This window comes from Natrix helvetica, assembly GCF_964273705.1.
Source record: "Natrix helvetica genome assembly, chromosome: 4".
NCBI classification, from domain to species: Eukaryota; Metazoa; Chordata; class Lepidosauria; order Squamata; family Natricidae; genus Natrix; species Natrix helvetica.
In genome coordinates this window covers 21,743,838-21,751,248 of record NC_138550.1, presented here as the reverse complement: position 1 = coordinate 21,751,248, position 7,411 = coordinate 21,743,838, and positions in this window count along the sequence as shown.

Genomic DNA, 7,411 nt, shown 5'->3' with positions numbered 1-7,411 from the left:
TGCTGGGTGGCTGCTCTCTTCGGGCGTCTGAAGAGTCAGGCACAGCATCAGGGGCAAACAGCTGTGTTGCACTGTCGCAGCAGCGCAACATACCAGCCATGAGGTGACCACGCTCACGAGCAGCCACCCGGCAACCCCCCTTCCCAGGCGGGTAGAGCCCATTCACGGACCCAGTGATATCCCAAAGGCGCTAAGCCACGTGGTGCTCTGCCCTTCCCCCAGCTCCTGCGGCTTGACTCTTTAGGGATACCCTTAGGTCAGTGCATGGCGCTCTGCCCGGATGGAAAGGGAGGTTGTGTGAGCGCCTGTTCCGTCCCCAGCTGGTGTGCCTCCTAACCTCACCATGCCCTGGCCCAGCTCTCCCTGCAGGGCCACTGTGCCGCCACTGCGACGCTCTGAGCATAACCTATTCTCTGGCTTCCAAACTCTGGAAATCTGCAGCCGAGTATTTCAGCAGCGGCCGCTCTGGGAGTACGCTCTATGATTGTGGGCTGGCTGAGGTAGAGCGTACTTCCAGAGCGTACAACCATTGAGCGTATTCCCAGAGTGGCAACTTCCGGAAGACTTGGCAACCTACCTCTGTGCTTTGGAAGCTGCAGAAAAAGCCATGTGGTGGCGGCGGGCGGCGGCGGAGATGCCCTAGCTCTGCAGGGAGAGTTAGGCAAGGGTACAGCATAATCCTACTGCCCAATGAGCAGAAAGTCATATACACAACATAAATAACAGCTTTGGGAAATTATTTTTAAATTGAAACACTCTTTGTTTGGATTATTGAGATGTTTAGTCATCTTAGTGTTCCCTTGGCAGGTTACCAAAATATGCAGATTGATCAAAGTTTCTTTTTCACATTTCTGTTAAAGCTTGATAAATAAGGAAGGTCTTGAAACAGTCCCCTGAAAAATATCAGTAGACTTTGGCAGTAAATTGCTATTTTCCAGGGCGCTGCTCTGGAGAGTCCAAAGAAGGGTTAAACACAGCCAATCTGCCCAGAACTGAATTGAAACTTTAAGCCACGCCTCTGGTGCCGACTCTCCTCAGATTTTTTCAATTCAGCTAGCCCAGTAGACGCGCTTTAAGATTTTCTCCAGTTCTAAGATTGATTCCTTGGACTCTCCAGAGGAAGAATAATTTTTTAAAACAGTATATTTAAGGATTTTTAGAGCAGGCTGGTGAGTTTAAATTTAAGTTTGTTTTTTTCCCTTTTTAATTGGGTTTTTCTCACCCTTTCGGCTCTCCTGGAGTCCGGGGCTTTGCTCTGGCTCCTAGAAGCCGCAGGCAGCTGTTGGGGGAAGCGCGTGGGTCGGAGTGCCGACGCCAGCGCTGTTGGGGCACCCCTACTGGGGGCCGATTCCCACTGGAAGCCCTCCGTTGCAATTTGTGCTTCTAGCAGGTCAAATTGCTGCGTGGGCTTCCAGGGCAGCCATTTTGGCTTCTTCCCTCTTTAAAATTGGCGCGCAAAGCTCCGGTGAGTTCCGGCCGCCATTTTGGATTGCGCAATCTTCCGGCTTTACTTTTAAAAGTTTTTGCTGCAGCTGCCTGGTGCCTGGCTCTTTTCAGGAGCCGCGTGGAGTCAGACTTGCCCGGTGTGACCGGCGACCTGGGCCCCAATCCAAGCAAGTGATAGCGGCGTGGGATCGTGGCCTGCTGGGTCGCCTCCTTTACTCTCCTGCAGGCGCTGGGAGCGAATTCTGCTCGCGCCTAAGAAATTCCAAGCTACTTCAGGCCTTGCAGTTTCTCTGTCTCCTCTGTTTTCCTTTCTGGAGGTGGTGAGTGGTGGTTTCCCATCCCCCTACTGCCCCAACCAGTGATTGTTACCATGGCAGATCAGGTCCCTGAGACTTCTGAGGGTGTCTCTTCCAGAGCCCCTGTAAGACAGGCCGGGAAAGCTGCCAGGGAGGCCATTAGAGGGAGTAAGCCTTACTCCAGGCATGGCCCCAAGCAGGGCTCAGGCCTAGACAAAGATGCATTAAGGCGACAGAAGGCCTTAGAAAAACAGTTTTCCAAAGCCCAACAGCAGGCCCAATCTTCCCTTTCGGTGTCTCCTGGGGAGCCCTCCAGGGAAATTCCTCCAGCCCAGGGAGGCCCCATTTCTGATAGTGAAGAAGAAGGGGATTCCTTGGCCATGGCAACTTCTCCAGGCCATTCCATGGCTGATCAGGCTGATCTCTTTGCCTGTCCCTCTGATATGGAGGAGGGACCAGCTCCAATGGGGCCCTTAGCCCCTCAACAGCCGATCCCCGGGCCCACTCAAAGGGTTCGCCCCATTGAGGCCCAAGGGCCTAACCTATCCACTGAAATGCAGGAAATAATTAACAGGGCCATTTCCCAGGGCATTGAGGCAGGCATGCGAAAAGGTGGCAAGCGCACTCGCAAGACCCACCATTTGCAACCCCAGGAGGATTCCAGAGAGATGACTCCTAGCCTTCCACCTCCGTCCCTGCATTCTTCAGTGGCCTCCGATGAGTCAGACTGGGAGGAAGAAGAGGAATTTCTTCCTAGGCAGGAAGCTGAATTCTCTGGGGATGAGGCAAGCCCCGCCAAAAAGCCGGCCTTTTCAGGCTTATTTAATTTGGATAATTTCAAAACCATTTTAGATAAGGCTAAGATCTCAACTCACATGGGGTCCACCACCCCCAGCTCAGGTGGTTGTAGACCCTGATGATCTATCTGGGGATCTCTTTGAGGAACCCATTTCGGTCCAGGAAATAGTTCCTGTACCCAAGATGTTCCTCAATTTAGTTCAAAGACAGTGGGCGCAGCCAGCTACCATGGCTACCCCCAGCAGCCATGACAAGAAGCTATATACGGTGGATGCCAGCCTGGAGGAGCTGCTCAAGCTCCCTCCTATCGATCCCCCTGTAGCGGCTCTTACCTCCTCTTCTGTGCTCCCTCCTGACCTGTTGGAGGGGCTCAAGGCTGAGAACAAGAGAACCGAAACTGCTTGTCACAAGACCCATCAGGCAGCTGCATGGGCCATTAAGTCCTCCGCTTCAGCCTCCTTTTTCTCCAGGGCGGCTCTCCTGTGGCTGAGGCAGTTGTTGAGGAAGATACCTGCCAAGGACGTTAAAGTCAGGCAGGATATCAATAAAATCATGGCAGCCACAGAGTACACTGCTGTTGCCACTCTGAATGCTGCTAAGTTTGCCTCGCGTGCCCTAGCGTCTAATGTTACTTCCAGACGCCTCCTATGGCTTAGGCACTGGAATGTGGATATGCGTTCCAAATGGAAGCTTGTTACTGCCCCCTTTAAAGGGGACAAGCTGTTTGGTGAGGTCCTTGATCCAGTCCTTGTGGAAAACAAGGACAAAAAGAAAGTGATGCCATCAGTCACCAAAAAGCCTGATCGTAAAGGTCCTGGCTCTTACAGGAGGGAGGCCTTTCGGAACAATGAGCCCTCCACCAGCACCGCCCCCTATCATCGGGCGTATCCCCAGCAGGGTGAGCGGTCTCAGGACCGTCAGTCCTTTCGAGACAGAGGTCGCCAGCAGCCCTTCTCCAAGCGGCCATTTCGGGGGGGCTCCGGCTCCCGACCCTTTAGGAGGTATAAATGACCATCACAGGTCAGCTCCCATAGGAGGGCGGTTGCAGTTGTTCCACGCCAAATGGGAGCAGACCACGTCGGACCAGTGGGTTCTTCAAACGGTCCGCATGGGTCTCACTTAGAATTCGCCCCCCCCTCCCCGCCACTTCATCCGGTGTCCAGTTCCCTCAGGGTTAGTCAAAAGATCCCTCATGGAACAGGAGATAAGGCACCTCAAGGAGATCAGGGCCATAGAACCTGTCCCAGCAGGCCAGGAAGGAAGAGGGTTTTACTCCATCCTGTTTCTGGTCCCCAAAAACTCAGGAGGGTGGAGGGGGATATTAGATCTAAAGAGGTTCAATCACCACGTGACATATCGCAGGTTCAAGATGCAGTCCCTCCAGTCCATCTTGGGGGCATCAGGCCAGGCAATATACTAACGTCCATAGACCTCAAAGAGGCCTACCTCCACATCCCTATCCGCAAAGCCCACCGCAAGTTCCTGAGGTTCTCTTACGCGGGCCTCCATTACCTCCGGGACCACGGGTTCACCATCAACCTGGAAAAAAGTCATCTCGTTCCCACGACCAGACTGAAGCATCTAGGGGCCGTCATCGACACCACCTCGGGCACGGTATCCCTGTCCCCGGAAAGGGTGGCCAGCCTTCGGGAGATGGTCGTTCAGGTGCAGCAGTCACGTCTAGTCAAGGTGGTTCAGCTCTCACAGCTCCTCGGCAAGATGATCTCGTGCCTGTCAATCGTGCCTTGGGCGAGACTTCACTCCCGTCCCCTTCAGTGGCTCCTGCTTCCATATCAAAGAACAAACGAAAGCAGCTCAACAAGACTGATTCCAGTTCCAGCATAGGTACGTCGCTCTCTAAGTGGTGGTTGTCTCCGGCCCTGTTAAAGGGGTCGCCATTCAAGGAGCCAGTCAGGCTCACCATCACAACGGATGCCAGCCTGTTCGGTTGGGGGGCCCACTGCCACAACCAGCTCGCACAGGGCATGTGGTCCCCTTCCGAAGCCGCTCACAGCATCAACTGGCTGGAGCTGAGGGCAGTCAGGCTTGCGCTGAAGCACTTCCAGAGCACCGTTCAGGGCCACCACGTGCGCATCATGACAGACAATGTCGCCACCAAGGCGCGCATCAATCGACAGGGGGGAACGCGCTCCAGATCCCTGATGAAGGAGGCGGAGCTCTTGGGTCGATGGGCGGAGAGGTATCTCCTTTCTCTTCAGGCGGAGCACATCTCGGGCACGAGCAACACCCAGGCGGACTGGCTGAGCAGATCCACAGTCGACCACTCGGAGTGGCGTCTACATCCGCTGCTGTTCCAGCAACTGTCCCAGAGGTTCGGCCTCCCGCTGGTGGACCTGTTCGCCACCGCGGCCAACGCGCATCTTCCGCGGTTCTTCACAAGGTTCCACGACCCGAGGGCGGAAGGAGTCAACGTGCTGCACGGCCCGTGGCCGAAAGGTCTGCTTTACGCTTTTCCCCCGCTACCTCTTCTTCCCAGAGTCATCAGGAAGATCCTAGCAGAGGAGGCGGAGGTGCTGCGGGTAGCACCGTACTGGCCCAGGAGAACCTGGTTTGCAGACTTGGTGAGTCTTCGATCACACCACCGTGGCGGATTCCTCCACAGGACATCTCTCTCAGCCAGGGGGCCCTTCAACATCCAGAACCCCAGTGGCTGCAGCTGGCCGTCTGGCACTTGAGAGGGATCTCCTAAGCAGAGGCAAGTTGTCAGACAAGGTGATTGGCACCATCCAAGCGTCACGACGGCAGTCCACGACGCGTATCTACGACGCCACTTGGAAATCCTTCGCCAGCTGGTGCACGGCTCATGGTACGTCTGCGCTTCTTGCTTCGGTTCCTGTCATCCTGGGCTTCCTAACACCCTGAGGCGCCAGGCGGCAGCCCTGTCAACCATCCTCTCAGTTGAGGGCTACGCATCTCTTGGCCGGAATCCGACCATCCGCAGTTTCCTCAGGGGAGCGACCAACCTGAGACCCCCAGTGGTCCACAGATACCCATCTTGGGATCTCAATGTAGTGTGCGGTCCCTCATTGGGCCCCCGTTTGAGCCCAGTAAGATGGCCAGTCTCAGACACCTCACATTCAAGATGGTTTTTCTGGTCGCTATCACGTCTGCTCGTCGCATATCAGAACTGGCTGCCTGTCAGTCAGAGAGGACTTGTGTCTCATTCGCAACGACAGAGTAATCCTGAGGCTGGACCCTTCCTTCAGTCCAAAGGTCAATTCCGGGTTTCATCGGGCGCAGGAGGTGGTCCTTCCGGATTTTTGTCCGCATCCTCGGCACCCGAGGGAAAAGCGCTGGCACATGCTGGATGTGCGCAGGACTATTCGCAGATACATCAAGCGCACGGCCAGTTTTCGGAAATCCGAATCTCTATTCGTCTCCTTTCAACCAGCTTCTCAAGGCAAGAAGGTCTCTTCATCTACCATCGGCGGATGGCTGCGAGCCTGCATTGCGCTTGCCCACGTTTTACAGTCCGTTCCTGTGCCTCGCAATATCACAGCACATTCGACTAGAAGCGCCACCACCACAGCTGCCTGGTCTACACAGGCACCGATTGAAGAGATCTGCAAGGCAGCCACCTGGACTTCTCTGTCTCCATTTGTCCGAAATTACAAACTGGACAGTTTTGCATCGGCGGAAGGGGCCTTTGGGAGGCGTGTTCTTCAGGGCATCCATACCAGCGGAGCGACCCTGATGGCTGAGCCTTCCCGCCCTAGTGACAGTTAGCTTGGGCATGTCCCTTCTTTGGACTCTCCAGAGCAGCGCCCTGGAAAATGACCATTGTCTTACCTGAAGGGTCCTTTTCAGGGCGCTGCAACGGAGAGTCCACCCCGCCCTGGGGTCTATTCTCCGCTGCTGTTTGTGAAGTCACAGTGTTGTTTGTTGTTTCTGTTATTGTTGTTGGACTATTTTTGACTTGTTCCATATTAGACTTCCAGTTGAAGTTTCAGCGCGCAACTGTTCCACGTCTTCATTGAATAAATCTGAGGAGAGTCGGCACCAGAGGCGTGGCTTAAAGTTTCAATTCAGTTCTGGGCAGATTGGCTGTGTTTAACCCTTCTTTGGACTCTCCGTTGCAGCGCCCTGAAAAGGACCCTTCAGGTAAGACAATGGTCATTCTATCACTGATGACCTTGGAGTTCTTACAGAAGGAAAATAGGTGATTCATTTAAACAAGACTTTAAATTGTTAAAACTCAACAGGCACAGTGAACAAGATTAAAAATATCTGCAATGAAAAGAACAATAAAATAGCTGCCAGAGTGGATATGGCTGTTTTCTTAGAAGACGAAGATAATAAGACTGAAAGGAAAGCATCCTATTCAAGAACCTGAATTCTTTTGTACTCAATTTTTGTTAAATACAGGAGGTAATTCTCAATTTATGTTTATTTAATGACTGTTTGAAGTTACAGTGGAAAAATGGATTTACGATCCGTCCTTGAACTCAAGACTGCTGAAGTGCTCCAGTCATGTGGTCATGTGATCAAAATTTGGGTGCCTGGCACCCAGCATGTATTTATAACTCAGATCAGATAATCACCATTTGGGACCTCCCCGGGGGGCTTCCAACAAGTAAGTCAATGGGAGACCCTGAATTTTTTTTAATGATCACAATGATTTGCTTAAGGATCACAGCAAAAAAAAAAAAAAAAAACCTCATGAAATCGGTTGTGATTCACTTAATGACTGCATCACCTGGCAATGGAAATTCCAGCCCCATTTGTGATAGACAAGTTGAGAACTACTTGTAGTTAAGAAGCCAAAGTAACAAAGCAGAAAAGATAATATAATCAAGAAACCTAAGACGAAGGGAAAGGAGGAGTGCAAGCTACAAATGACAAATCATGTT